The following is a 16,111-nucleotide window of genomic DNA, read 5'->3' as shown; positions in this document are numbered from 1 at the left end:
TTCCATAGTTTTTGCGTCGGCTGTGATTCGGGTAATTACTTCATTATTTACATTGTGTTGTCTTGAATAATTGTCTTGTAATGAATTGCTTTTCTTTTTATGGTAACGGGTTATATGTTAAATGCGAGGAAGGAAAAGTTGTTAATCATTGTGCAAAAAATTGATATTATTTGGTGTTCGATGTTGAGGTATTTTAATTAGATGGATGTTGTTGTGTGTGCTTTTGTGAATCTAACTTCCTATTAATGATTTTATTATATAGAATAACGTTATGTAACATCATTTAATTTCGAAGAATATACATACGTAGGTATAACTTGTATAATGGCAGTAATATAAAGATGCCAAACAGGCTACTAAAACAGTAGATATATTATACTCTATAGTATACTATTACATCTGAGGGAACTTTTTGAGTTACTAATCGATAAATAATGTTATAGCAGCTAAAAGCCTATCTAGGGTTCGAATCGCAGTATAGAATTTTATTATATTTTCTTACATAGAGCTCGGAAATCATAAGAAATACACACACACACATAAAAATACATACATACAGATTACACACACTCTCACAATTTGATTGCTCGCCCAAAACTTGTAAAAACACAAACGTGACAACATAATAGCCCGATTCGTTAGCTGTTTGTTACGAAAATTACGTAATAAATCCAGCTTAAAACCTAATTCCCGTTAAAACAAGAATCCACTTCTGTAATTGGCTGCCAGCCAAATTAGTTGAATGTCTTAGAGAATAACTTTTCATAACAACGTATTGGGGAACGGAATGAGACGTGGATATAGATTTGCTAAATGCGAAAGCACCTACTGATCGTGTCGGAAGTGAGAGAAAATCACTAACAAGTTACACGCATGTAATTCATGTCACTTTTTATATCACACAGTAAGTCATTATTTTTCATATAGTAAATTAGTGAATCGATGATAAACTTTAAACAATAAAAAAAAATAGTATTAAGTTCCTCATTTTTTTATTTTAAAAGTGTATAATGTTACCAATGAAGAACCCCATTACATAAAACCAAGCTATATTAGAACAAATCTTAAACAAGACAAGGACTAAATTATACATCTGCTGCGTTTGAAACTTATATAAAATGCAGTTTGAAGCTTTCGACATAAAATTCATTATATTTAATTACATTTCTACAAGACTCACTAGATTTCGTACGCACACTGCACCATCCAGTCTACGCTATCCACATAAACTGTCAAGTGTTGGCCGAATCCAATTACTTGTTTAACAGATGTATTTGAGTTAGTGCTCGTGGATTAGCAAGATGCTCCAGCGAGATTAACTGATCCACAGTGTATCTAGTATCTACGTTTGTTTCAATTGTATGGAAAATGTAATTGGATTGTAATTTTTGGTTCATTATTCATAGAATAAATGTTTTTTTATAATATGTAATATGTTTGTACCTACTCTGGACGTTCAGAGTGTGGTTATGGTGAAGCGAAAAAAAATTAAGAATGTTAAGGTTTTTCGCATTTTTTTAAACCTAACATTTCTTGATTGTTTTGATTATTAGTGATACCGAGGCTATAATAGTAAAAATTTAATAAAAGAGGAAAATTAAACTTCACTTCACTACATAGTATACCTAAAACAAAGTCGCTTTCTCTGTCCCTATGTCCCTTTGTATGCTTAAATCTTTAAAACTACGCAACGGATTTTGATTCGGTTTTTTTTTAATAGATAGAGTGATTGAAGAGGAAGGTTTTAGTATATAAGCCGCGGGCGGTAAGCTAGTAACCTATAAATAAAAAAATTAAGCCGTTAATAATAAGGTATTTCGTATACAAACATAATTTAATGAATATAATGGTCTGCAATGGCTTCTTTTTTACAAGTTACAAGGTGAGCAAAGCCGCGGCCTTTAAAATATAAAATTTCACGCCACATTTTTATTCAAAGAAAAATGAACCGTAACGTTCTTGTAATAAATTACATAATAAAAACACGTGGTCGGTAACGTAAAAAACTCATAGTTTCTAAGTACAATGTTTATAACTTAAAAGCTGTTTTATACCTGATTATAATACTTTTCTAGTTCTCAATTAAATGGTTATTAAGATGCACAGATAATAAAATGTTTTATGAACTTTGGTTAGCGCCTTTAGAATCCGCTGCTTTTATAGGTAATAATAAAGTTTATAATGTAATGTGTTAATTAATTATCTATATCATAATATTATAGGTATATAAAAATGAAACCCGTTTTCCTTGGTCACGGGCATCACGCATGAACGGGTGGACCGATTTCGATAATTCTTTTTTTATTATATTCCTTGAAGTACGAGGATGGTTCTTATGTAGAGAAAACGTAAATATGTACCACGGGCGAAGTCGGGGCGGTCCGCTAGTAGATAATAAAATCGGCCAAGTGCGAGTTGGATTTACAAAGATTTAATATGCATTTAAATTTAGTTTAAATTGTAATTTTAAACTGAAAAATAAATTTCATATTTCATTTTCGTCAGGACTTTTATCCTTTGTACTTTAAAACGTCATAATATTATAATATTTAAATGTGTGTCTTTATCCGATTTGTTTGTATGTAACCTTTGAACTTATCATATTATAGGTATGTTACAATGATTACCCTTTCATACACATTTTCGTAAAAATACTCTAGCAGATAATTTATTCGGATTCATAGCAAAACCTATAAAACTAAAACTAGCTAGCTCTTATGAAATATTTGAATAGATCCTACAACTAAGCCTTACGTAGAGGCTGTAAATCAAGGTTTTTCTTCTGAAAAAGCATCGCTAGCACCTGCTTCGCGTTACAGTCGGTTTTCATTCCGAATGTAGTCGGAAATGTATTAAGAATCGACTTGAATGTAATTTTTATGCAGCGCTATTTCTGCTTTGAGTGCTAGAATTAGAAAAAAGAGGAAATGTTTTGTAGGATGGTTAATAACTTGGTGAATTTTGATGCCAAAATTAATGTTGGAAGTCATAGTATCGGATATTGTTTGTAAATTGTAAATGTGATACTTAGATATAATAATTTTAACTCGCGTTTTAAATTTTTAATGAGCTATTTTTTCATTCTTGTTGATCCATGTTAATAAATTCTTAATCTAGAAACACAATTTTACGTGAAATAAATTGTATTTTTCGCAAAACAACTAATACAAACAATGCCTTGCAGCATTGTTCAATTGACTAACTGAAATTAAAACCGTACAGTTCCATTGACTGGTTTACAACGTTTAAAACGTTTCCAAACATAATTGTTTATCGACCGAGGTCTGTAATTAATTCGGCAACATGCATTTCACGTATACCTTTACCTTTGAATTTTGCTCCAAAATTCATTACCAGTAAAAATAGTTTATGCAAATGAACGCTACCTGGAGATCTCTCTCCAAATCTGGATCCGTAATCAACGTTTACCCTGATTTTCTTTTTTCGGTGGCTCATCAATCGTATTCTCGGAATTTTTCCGGGAAAAAATTCTTCCCCGATCCGGGGCAATTACCGTGACATTTGTCACTAGTCCCGTTTATCCAGCGTTTGATTCCTCAGGTTGATTGATTAGCTACATTTTCTTGCCTTCTGAACTTAGAAGCCACTATAATTAGGCTTCGTTAGAACTCATTCCATCAATTATTTCATTATCGGCTGCGATTTGCGGAGTTGGGAAAGCGATATTTAAATTAGGCACTATTGATAGCGTTTTGTTGATTCCATTGGTCGTGTTATGTATGTATTTTCAGAGTATTGTTCCTATTTTGTTTTATGTCTAGTTTTATAAATTCGTTAGCCTCTTTATTCCCTTGTGTATTTATAAACATGCTTAAAGTGAAAACTTCAACATTTCAAAATAACCTGCACTTGCCTGCTTCAAAAAATTTGTATATTCCGTAAAATAACCTCAAATCGTAAATACTGGTCACAAACATTTCCATAAAAAGTTTATTCAGTTAAACAGAAAAGCAATCTTGTACTTACGGAAAATGAAACGGTTCTTATAACAAAACCGATAACCAAAAGGCAGATAAAATCGCAAACCCCAAACTTCAATACTTACCATAAATTCGGTTTGAACTGAAAAAACCGGTGGCGCCCCTTCAAATTTACGATTCGATGTTTTTGCGGCATAACCGACGCTCAAGCGAATACATTGTACGCTGATGGTAAAAACTTCTGCGCGAATCGAGAATATACAATCTGTTTCGATTTGATCAAGAGAATTTTAGTAAAGTTTAACTCAAATATTAATTTAGTTACACTAAATAAGTTATAACGCCTTGCAAAGTTCACTAAAGTCGAACTAAAATATTGATTTAACAACATACACCTCTTTTAGCGCTGAAGAAAGTATATTTGTTAGCGTTTATGAAGGTTAGTAAAATGATGACCTCACTGTGTACATTCAGCAAAATTTCTATAAAAATTACTAAGTATAGAATATTTGGTGAATTTACAAAGTAGTGAACTATTACAACTTTCTATGTAAGCACAAATACTTTGTAGCAACAAACTAAAAATTTTGATCAACTCAATTTTTGTTGAACTCTATGGGGTCGTATTATGACCTCTCATTTCCAGAGAGATTAGGGCGTGAATTGAGCTGACTGGCAAATGATCTACTATGCATTTGCCAGTCTGTTCAATTCACGGCGTAAACTGACTAGGAATAAGAGGTCATAATACGGTCACAGTATTTTAAGCTATTGCATAGCTTCTATCGCGGGCCTTGAGCGCGGGGACCGAATCCAGAAATTTAGTAACGAAAAACCTCACGCTCCCCACTTTGACGGGCGCGGAGGTGTGGCTTGGCTTGTTTTGTGAAGTCCCATGTCTCCTAGTGGGGTAAGGGGCAAATGCATTATACATCTGTTTCACTGATCAATGTTTGCTTTAGGGACAAGTAGGTGATCAGCCTGCTGTGTCCTACCAGACCAAGACTTTTTTTTTCTTCGTCTCCACCGGGAATCGAACCCAGGACCCCTCGGTGCTACGCTCACGCGTCAACCACTGTACCAAGGAGGCGGTCAATTAAAATGTACTAGGTATATAAAAATTCTTCACACAACAGCTATGCAATCATTAAAAATATTACCACGCTTCCCCACATAAGAGAACCCTAAAATTCTTTACCACGAATTTCATAGCGGACGAAGTTGCGTAAAAGTTTGAAAAATTAATTACACTCAAATAATTTACACTATCCGTACGCGGGGGTATTTTTTACACTAACACATGGTGCGATATTAACTTTTGCTATAACTTTGTGTTTTTGTGATGTTAATAAGAACTTTGGGAAAACCATATTTTTGTGTTTTGCTAAAATGAGTTTATCATTTTGCAATAATATTATATCTACACATTAAAATATTATAATATTCATATTTACTGCTCCTATTTATTATAATGAATATATTTTCATTAGATACATACAGAAATATTTCGTTTATCAATTTATAAATACAATTTTTATAAATATGTAGATATAAAATACGCAAAATCAACCGTTATCTATTATTAGATATCTAATAATAACAATAACGTGAGTAACAATCTCTGTAAGTTATTTTTTCCTCTACAGCAATACGTAAAAACAACATCTTAACTTCACCTGCAAAAGCACGTAAAACATTTATCCCTACAATGTTACTACTATATAATATAATCTTGTTAAATATCCGACGAAAATGAGTAGTGGCAGGCTGCCGCGCTAAAATGCATTAAGATTTAAGGTGATGAATTAATTTTTCTAACATTTACGGCCCTTTTCAAACCTTCGTAATTTTTATATTATTAAAGTTGTCGTGATGAAAATTCTTGACAAGAAAGTTCAATAGTAACACAATACGTCTACCGTTTTAGAAACATGATTCCATGATATTTTCTCGATAGAAAAAAAATACAAAGTTAGCATTGTTATTTTTTTTTAATCTCTGGCATCTTCAAAATAACAAACGTAAAGTTACGACTCTTTGGATATTAACTATAAAATATACAACCTATACGTCTACCGTGTTAGAATTTTGAAATATGCGATGGTTTTGAAATAAACAAGAAATACTTGAAATTAGCGCGCGACCAGCCAATATAGCGAGAGCCGCCCTGTACCTTCCTACCCCGATCGCTGCACGAGTCATTCCCGCTACGGCCGTCACACGGGGAACTTGTGTCGCTCGCGCAATCGTAAACAAGGGTGACAACACGATAAGACAAAATGAGACAAATGGGGACAATAAAGAAAATAAGAAGAAGAAACATAAATGTTGGAGGAAAAAGAATGCTTACAATTGGAACAAATTAATGAAGTAAGTTGGTTTTATTTTAAATTTGATGATAATTGTATTATAGACGATGTTTGATATGTACCCCTGTTTTAAGTACATAACGAATGTGTAAGATTTTTTCATTTATAGCATAAATAATCTGTTCAGAAATCCGGAATCCAGAAGGAAAATAAACCCACTGATTGTTCACAATGTGAATCCACTCCTTCGTAAGTACCTTTATTCAGTCAAATATGTATGTTATCAAAGCTCTACTGGTTTTATCGCATGATTCCATTTTTAGCAAAAAGCAACAAAGTGCAAAGAAATAAAAAATCATGGTGAACTTAGTGGAAGTATGGTGGACATAATATGGAACAGGAGCTCATTGGAGTAGTATTATATTTAAAAAAAATACGAAATAATTTCAAGAATTACATTTCTTAGAAGGTGGTAGATAAGTATGTTGTATAAAGAATTTGATGTTGATATTTATTTCATTTATACTTACTACACCTGTGCGGGAAATTGTTTAGTAATAAAACAGGTTTATATTCATATTTACATAGTAATGTGAGTTTTCATTTCGAAAAATTTTGTGTAAGTATATTAAATTGAGTTCCTGGGTGATCTGGAAACACAATTGGGCCCGGAAGATGGCGCTGCAGTCACTCCTCCTAATGACATGAACCGATTTGGATGAATATTTGTGTGCACATTTCATTTTTGTGGGATGATTGGTTGATTCGCTTTCACATTAGCTAATATTATGTATTTTTGTTGTTAGAAAGTAAACTTAATTAAATGTTTATAATACATTATTATTGGTATAAATAAGCCAGTGTTCGTCTCACATTGCTGTACCTGCCTACCTACCCTACCAGGGCCTAACTTTGTTCTGGCTATTTTATTTTGATTATTTGTAATGAATAATTACAATTATAATAGAGTGCATAAAATAAATTTTGTGTGTTTTTTTTAAACAATTTTTTTATTTAAAAAAATATCATTCCAACCGCGGCTTTGCCCGCGTGGAATTAGATTATATCGTGAATCCTGTGTTATCCCACAGAAGTGTTCAGTTCGGATAAAAAGTATCCTATGTGTAAATCCAGGCAATTAGCTATATTTTATCAAAATTGGTAATGTAGTCTTGACGTGATTAAGTAACAACTAACAAAAAAATATACAAATTAACATCCAAAGTTTCGCATCAGTGTTACTGTATTAGTGATATCTTTCACTCTTGACTTTGACTGAGAAGAATTAGGGTTTATAACTTCTTTAGAAATATTACCTTTCATTTCTGGGCATGACGTAATATCTACGTCAGCATCAAATTCTATCTAAATCCATTCAGTAGTCCGCGTTATTGAGTACCATTTCATTTTTTCAGAGTAACAATATTTTTTGTTATTTTAAAGATTATTTATAACCTGTATTATTTTGTAATAAAGTAAACATTACGAAATAATAATAATTATTAATAATGTCTAAGTAGTTGTTAAAAAGAAGATTATTTGTTTATAAGCAAGAAAATAAAACCAATAAATCAACAATTAAATATATGTATAAGAATATTATAACTGTATGACGACTCCATACATGTTTGTCCCGAGTCGGCCAGCGGCAGCGCGGCGAGTTTGCAAGAATGACTTCGCGCACACCCGCGTTCGCGATAGCGAGCTATTAGACTCCGCCCGCCAAGCAGTGGATTTTTTTTTGTGTATCGTCTTAATTGTAAAGTGCCATTAGCGACTCCGTTCGACTTGAAAACAACCTCCACTAAAACCAGCTTTTCATAGAAAATATTTCAGTATTACTCTAAAGGTATTGTCATAAAGACGTGCGCTTGTTACGACTAAAACGTTTTGACGTTTGTTTCGTGAATAGTTGAATGTAATGACTAATGATACACTCTTTGAACCTTTGTGTAGTAATTTTTAATTAAGGGTAGAAATAAATAATGTTTAGTAAAACAAATGGTGTGTAGGTAAGTACTAAAAAATCAATGTTTTAAATCGATATTGCCAGTTTTTTAATAGAATTTAACAACTTAAAAATTTAATCATTCTAAGTAATCATTAATCTGGACAACAACTACAATCACATGCAGTTTAGATATTTTTGATACTTTAAAAAAAATAATGCAGCCATACTTTGAACTATTAAAAAAGATACAAATCAATTCAACGAGTCGACTAAAGTCTAAACTAAAAACAATATGACGTCACAGTCGCAGCTCCACGATTCCCACGTGAACACGGGCCTACACAGAGTAACAAACAAGGAGGAATTAATTAAAATTTGTACGATATACATTAAATTAGCCAAGTCCCCTTTGATAGCGTCTGTGTTAAATTATTCTGTTCTGTATATACTTGTATGCCGGTTCAATTACATGTCTTTGACGCGACGCTAATTAGAGCTGTCATTAAAATAATATCATTTTATTGTTTGTGAGAGATTTCACTAACTAATGATGTATTATTAAATTTACTTATGATACTTGTCTTATGATATCTGTTAAATAACGTTAGAGTTACATTGGTGTTATTGTGAAGTGGTTTTGTTAGTGGTTTATAAATTGTCTTTAAATAAGTTAATAATTGAAACATTTCTGGAAATTACAGTGCTTTTTCTTGTCTCTACAGTCGTAGATATCATTTCTTCTATTCCAAAAGGACTTTCTCTTCCCTTCTAACATAGGGTTTTGATAAAATTGTAGAAATTAGAGCGTTTTTCTCTTCTTCGTAACTTCGTAACAGTCGTAACTGTCATTTTTAACCGACTTCAAAAAAAGGAGGAGGTTATCAATTCGGCCGGTATGTTTTTTTTTTTTTTTTATGTATGTACACCGATTACTCCGTGGTTTCTGAACCGATTTACGTGATTCTTTTTTTGTTCGATGCGGGATGGTGTCGAATTGGTCCCATAAAAATTTTATTCGGATAGGCCCAGTAGTTTTTATTTTATGAGCATTTTTGTCTGTATTTGTAAATGTTGCAAGTGCAAGTTTGAAGTCGGTTATTTTTAACGCAGTTATTTCTATTTCAAAGCAACTACTTTTCTCTTGTTTTCTAACAATGTAACCTAATAATTTAATGAATTTATTAAATTACTACCTGCCCCATCAGACGTTGTTCTGCCCTATTGCCCCCTTCTCGTGTTTTCGTGTGCTAATAACTTTCCTTGTGCCTTAACAAAAATGGCGATTCATAGAATATTACCATATTTGTATAGGTAATATGGTCGATCATGTACTAAAAATAGTTTCTAAATAACATTAGAAACGGATCTAAAAATTATTGTTTACGGGAACTAACAATAAGCCCACATTACATTTATTCCTTATTCATTCTTTATTACTTATTCATTAATGACGCTACAAAGCGATTGTCAAGTGCTGTCATATATTCAGAATATCAAAGAGAGAATAGTTACAATAAATGTAAGTGAATTATGCGACAATAAATGTAGGGTAGTGTTGATTTATAGCTGTGTGGGTGTGTAACTGTATTGCCGTGTTTTAGTATGTATAGCCGTGTTTATGTAAAATTGTTGTACCTTTTGTGATACGATTTTTGGTAGATGTTGGATTTTTTGGTGGTTATGTGACTGCTGTGTATGCTTGAATTTTGCATTTTGATCTTTTGTAAGATTGTATTTTTTAAATATTAGGATTTACAATTCTAATAACTATTTCATTTGAAAAACGGTTTATTTATTGGCTTTTTTAAAGACGAAATTACATTAGATTGCACCTTACCTTGTGAAATATTCGAAACAGGATATCGTACTTGTTTAAATATCATTGTTTTAAATATAAAAAAACACATGCTCTAAAAATTAAAAGATAGCTCATCAATTGAATCCTTTTCAATCGGACGCCATGTTGGTTTATTAAAGTAAACCATTACAAGGCATATCCCTAGTAATAGGTACCACAAACTATACGTAATACAGAAAAACGTAATACCTACCAATCGATTTGCAAGTGGGTTGAACCAGTAGCAATTACGCGAATTAAATGCAACATCCAATTAACTTATGTTGTATGAACTGCAATAAATTAACAAGTGAAGTTAAAATATAGCCCGGAGCTACATTTTCACTCGCTGACTATAAATATCGGAGCCATCTTTTGTTTTCATCCTGTCTTGTTAATGCGTGCATTTCATTATGTTAAGTGTGGTAGAATAGAGGTTTTGATTATTCCTTTATTGTATTATTTGATTGGAAGGCGATTAATTTAACCATCTACCTACTTATTTTATGAAAATCAGTTTAGTCGTTTTTGTGTGAAAGCGGAACATACATATAACAATTAATAAGTATCTAGGAGATATTCTCCTACTTATTAAATAGTAATAAAAAGTACCAATGTTGGTAAGTAAATTTTATAATTCTTAAAAATTAGACTTAGCTTAAATTTTGATGAAGGGAAGGGCAATTTAAAAGAAACTTTTAAGGCACGGTCCCCTCAGGAATGTTTCGAATAAAAAAGTTCGGAATCAATTTTTAATTACGTTACATGACATTTAAAATTCAAAGCCTTTAAATATTTTGTACTTAGAAACAAAATTTAAGAATTACAATTTATTTATAAATATTATGACAAACTAAATTTAACATATTCTGTATTTTTTTAAATTCTGCCCAAATATCCCCATAAAACCTCTGAGTTTACATTAAAACAAATGTCATTCATAAATAAAGCCTCTCAATTCAATGCTATAAATTAAACATAAAATAAAACCACTTTCAATTCTGTAGAAATAACAAACAAATAAACCAACATACAAACACACGCTATCCTTCAAACGAACTTATTTCACACACTAAGAATTTCCGTTAGCAATAAACTACATCCAGCAGTTATTTCTATCCCATTAGTACGTCTTACATCTAGACTTTAGATGAAGACATCCAGGCAAGGCTAAAAAACCGACATGTCGCTATTACAGTCTTGTTTAGACTCCCCGTGCGATCTGTCTATGCGAGAGATCTAAAGCTAGGCGTCCATTAGAGGCGGATCGGGCCGGGCCGCATCGCAACGGGCCGTCTCTAATGGACGCGCTGTTTGCTCCTGCGTCCACCTGTACGGGGCGCGGCGGACCGCCTAGGCGGATTTTGTCTAACAGACGCTCGCCGCTTACATCCGCCTGCCTGCGTCCACTAGACGGGTCGGGGCGGGCCGGGCCGCAGCGCACCGCCGGCAGAAATCCGCCTGCGAAGCGATATCCGCCAATGCGTTGCGGCCCGCCCCGACCCGATCCGTCGCTAATGGACGATGTTTCATACAAAACATAGGCCGGCGTATTTTTGCGATGCGATGCGGCCCGGCCCGATCCGCCTAGTGGACGCCTAGCATAAGAAGGTATAGACAGGACATGGGAATATAATTTTATTGCTTAAAGTTATAGGTGAAATTTAAATTTTAAATGTACCTATGGTGTAATGTATGATACCCTTTTGAACAGAATTAAAAGGTCTTAGAGAACAGAATTAAAAAAAAATATTAGTCTGTTCTTTCGGGGTAATCTTGCAAAATGTTAGGACAATTTAGACGATTCTATTAGGAGTTTTTTAGACTTAATAAAGACTATTAAATTACTTAAGAATGTAAAAAAAACTTCGCGATAACTTTGGTTCATTGTAGGTATTGTTATTTTGAGGAAGGCTATTTTAAAAGTTAGACAAGGACTTATAATCACTACATAGTATAAAACAAAGCTTTCGCTTTCTCTGTCCCTATGTCCCTTTGTATGCTTAAATCTTTAAAACTACGCAACGGATTTTGATGCGGTTTTTTTTAATAGATAGAGTGATTCAAGAGGAAGGTTTTAGTATATAATTTATTAGGTTTTAGACAAAGCGGGCGAAGCCGCGGGCGGTAAGCTAGTATTTAATAACGCATAAAAACTGATGGAAAGCAATTTATATGCCGAAAGACAAGACATTATTTAATTCTGCGTATCTTTAACTAGCAAAAAAAGGACACAGATTACGAAAAGTAATTAATAACAGTTTATATAACAGAATTTCATCCAAAAGATTAATTCAAGAACATCCATACAAAGTACATAATAGCAATCGAGAACTAAATTAGAATTTCCAGCAGATATTCGTTATGCATAATTTCAAATTCTAGTTACCGAACTTCTAAACGTGTTCCTATTTTAATTACAATTATATGCACCGAAATCAAATTCAAATTCAAATTCAAACACGTGCCTGCAGTTAGAGGTGCAGCATCTTGCTTAAGAACCTTTTCATGTGAAGAAACCAGACATTCTATAATGACTCTTTAGTGCGCGTTTTCTTTGAAATTTTGATTAAAATTGAGATCAAATTCAAATGTAATCAAAACGTTTAGTCCTTTCAGTCGAGTTATTTGCATAGTGCATGTTATGATTGCGTTAGTTAAATATTAATTAAGAAGACTTTTAATAGTTTTCTCGGTGCTCAAACCATTTCCCTTGATTGATACCAATATCATCAAATTAGCTATTCGGTGATTTGTCCCTCAAATTATTCATAAAAAATACTTGAAGCACCTTTACCATATCATAAAGGATCAATTACACATAGTATTATGTTGTTACCAGTCGACCCTTTGGTTCAATTGCTTCAATAAAGCGTCAGTAATCAGGGCAAGAGAATATTATGATCACTTGGCCTTAAGTAATTAATGGAACAAATGCAGTTATAATGACGATACAGTTAAAGATACGGATTTTATTTACTTGAATGAAATAAATAATTTGAGTTAATCTAATTGTTTATAACTTAAAATAAATTAATTATAATAAAAATTTCAAAAAGCGTTATGATTACACAGGATGTGTCTTCTCTATGATTAATATACACAATGACCAAACCAAAATAATAATATAAACAAACCCGAAGTACCTAACTAAATTATTTAATTGGTTTCTAGTATTTTTGGTAATTACAACTAACTGATAGGCTTTACATATCTGATATTATTAATGTAGTGATTATAAAAAAAATGTGTGCCTGTACTAGTGTACACACGTAAGAAGTGAAACTTCTTTATGACCTTATTTTTCAAAAAATAATTAACTATATACAACTTACAGAAATACGTCGAATCACGCGTGGTAGGGATAAGAAAAAGATGGTGCGTAACGGAAAAATGTCACGCGTAACGAAAAACTGTTACACTAAATTTTTTTCCAACCCCGATAAAGAAGTTTCACTTCAATAAACAAAGAACATTAGAAATAAAACTACGACTACGCGATCATATACTCTATGTACATAGTTTATAGTTTATACCTGTTGGCTGTACGTAAAATATTGCCTACAAACGAATCACAACAAACATAATATAATATGTAAATTCACGTACGTTCAGGATTCCTTCTAAATTGACGTCGCTTGAGTTAATTAAGACTTCAGTTTTTAGTCGTGCGCTCGTGAGTGGCCCGCCTTTTCTTGACTTCTATTGTAATTGAGTTGCCTGTCGCGGTGTGTGTGTATTGTTTAATTTATTTTTGTTTATTTGAATATATTGGTAGATTTTTTGGAATTTTAAGATTTGTTGTGGTAACGTTGTATTGAAGTGTAATAAGAACTTTGGCTAAATGCTAAGATTAAAATTTAAATAAGAGAATCATGATTAAGACCTCTCTGTATACCTATCTGAATTGTTTTTAACCGACTGCGACAAAAAAGGGGTTATGTTAGGTTTATAAAATAGATAAAAAACGAAATAAAGCATAAAGCTTAGTGTTACCTAATATTTATGTGTAAGGGAACAAATAAAGGCAAATTTCACTTAAAAATGCGTTCATAAATTATTATTTTTGTAACAAGAAACATTGTAACATGAATCTAAAGATACAATTATTAATAATCTAACAGGCCATTAGAATATAATATTAAAATTATGTGTACATTTTACAAAACCTTTTCAAATACAATTCTGAGTACTCAAATAAACAAAGTGTAACCCAAAAATCTAAATTCAATATTTATGTTTCATCAAACAATGAAAAGATAATATCAATTCATGATGTTTCGCAAAATAAATGAAATCGATGTCAAAAATTGGCAAAGTTAAATTGGAATAAGTGTTTATTTGTTCTATTGGAATTAGATGAGCTAGATATTAGGTATTGTGAGGTATTGTTTGATATTTTGATGATGAAAATATTTTAAGCTATTGCATAGCTTCTATCGCGGGCCTTGAGCGCGGGGACCGAATCCAGAAATTCCGTAACGAAAAAACCTCACGCTCCCCACTCCGACGGGCACGCGAGTGCCTCACGTATTTTTTTTAATAGGTGGTGAAATAGCATCAAGTATGTGTAGCTATTTATGCCTTTTTAACTGCATTTTGTTTGGTGAAAGTTAGTTACCCTCTTATATATTAAATTATCTTCGTATAAGTTGCGATCGATTTATCAGTAAAACTGCATTATTAGCTGTGCAATACAAATAATTAGTCTTACAATTCTTCGCAAAACACTCTTGAATCAAATATCAATTTGTTTCTTTCTCACGAATATCACCAGGTATTCAAGATGGCATGGCATTTGGCTCTTGACTCCACTGTGCCAGTGTTGCCAAGACACCATAGTTAAAGAACTATTGATAACGGATGGACTTCTGTCTTGGCAGTGTCGTTTGGCAAATGATATGTCTGAAACTGGAACGGTAGTTTAACCTACATCCAGATGGGAATTAGGTTGTAAAATTTGTTTTCGTTGCTCCCTTGACGATGTTATTGTTTGTATGTTTTATGTTACATTGGACTGGTTTACGGGATTGAAGTTTTATCTATAACTAGCTGTCCCCCGCGTGTTCACCCGCATTTCTCCGCTCCTAATTCCTATGTTGGTCGTAGCATGATGATATATAGCCTATAGCCTTCCTCGATAAATGGGCTATCTAACACCGAAATAATTTTTCAAACGGGACCGGGGGACGAGACTGAGATTAGCGCATTCAAACAAACAAACAAACTCTTCAGCTTTATAATATTAGTATAGATTTGAAGAGCTATTTTTATAGGCGTGAATGATGACCGAATTACATTGCAGTAACGAAGTTTAAAAAGTTATAACTAAAAGTAATAATTAGATAACTATAGGGGCATGACTCGAATAATTAAAAAAACAACAATAATTTTTGTAGCATGGGAATACTTTGCTTTTGTGTAAATATGTATTAGCCCTAATCGTATGTACACAGTATATTGTAGGAACCGCTAATTTCATTATCATCTACGTATGGAATTCCAATAGAATATTGTAAACGAAGTGAATGAAAGCGATTCTCGGCTATTGCATAGCTTTTATCTCAGACTGAGCGCGGCGACCGAATGTAAAAATTCCGTAACGAAAAAACCTAACACCCCCCACTCCAACCGGCATAGCGATGCGATGCTATGCAATAGCTTTACCGCGGTAGTCCTCAAGTGCAACACGTATTTTTCATTTCTGTACCAAGCTCATCACAAAATTGTAAACAACGCATAGTAAACCTCTATTTGCCAAGTTAAGTAATATTTTATTTTCGCCTCTCATGTATAACTATTAACTAACCTTTGCAAATATGGAAGCTTATTGAGACCATGTTTGCATATTAGCGGGTCCCTAGTGTGATGAATGTTGACATATGGGTACGTCACTTCGATGCCCGCGCAGAGTAACGAACACGTGTTTTATATATGGGATTTCTCGAAAATTAATAAGGTACATGTGTTGTTTGACGGATATTTATTTGATAAAGTGTTAGATTATTTGGTAAAATAAGAACTTTAACCTGAAACATTGAATTAGTGGCAGTGCAATCTGCATCTGTAGGTA

General features: G+C 32.9%; 1 protein-coding gene and 1 long non-coding RNA gene across 2 annotated transcripts in view; both read left to right on the top strand.

The window, feature by feature from the left end:
* The window catches only part of pxb (putative Hedgehog signaling attenuator pxb), a 199,067-nt gene that overhangs the window by 133,613 nt on the left and 49,343 nt on the right, over nucleotides 1-16,111 (top strand). The gene's annotated exons all lie outside the window — the stretch shown is intronic.
* LOC149480656 (uncharacterized) lies at nucleotides 5,958-7,218 on the top strand. Its single transcript, XR_016317024.1, has 3 exons — nucleotides 5,958-6,311; nucleotides 6,420-6,499; nucleotides 6,574-7,218. It is a non-coding gene; the product is annotated as an uncharacterized LOC149480656 (long non-coding RNA).

Source organism: Colias philodice, chromosome 18 (assembly GCF_061535455.1).
Source record: "Colias philodice isolate Cphi_HAF_F1 chromosome 18, ilColPhil1 Martin Lab GWU primary, whole genome shotgun sequence".
Lineage (NCBI taxonomy): Eukaryota > Metazoa > Arthropoda > Insecta > Lepidoptera > Pieridae > Colias > Colias philodice.
Note: the sequence above shows the minus strand (reverse complement) of the source record. Positions and strands in the feature narration are given on the sequence as shown.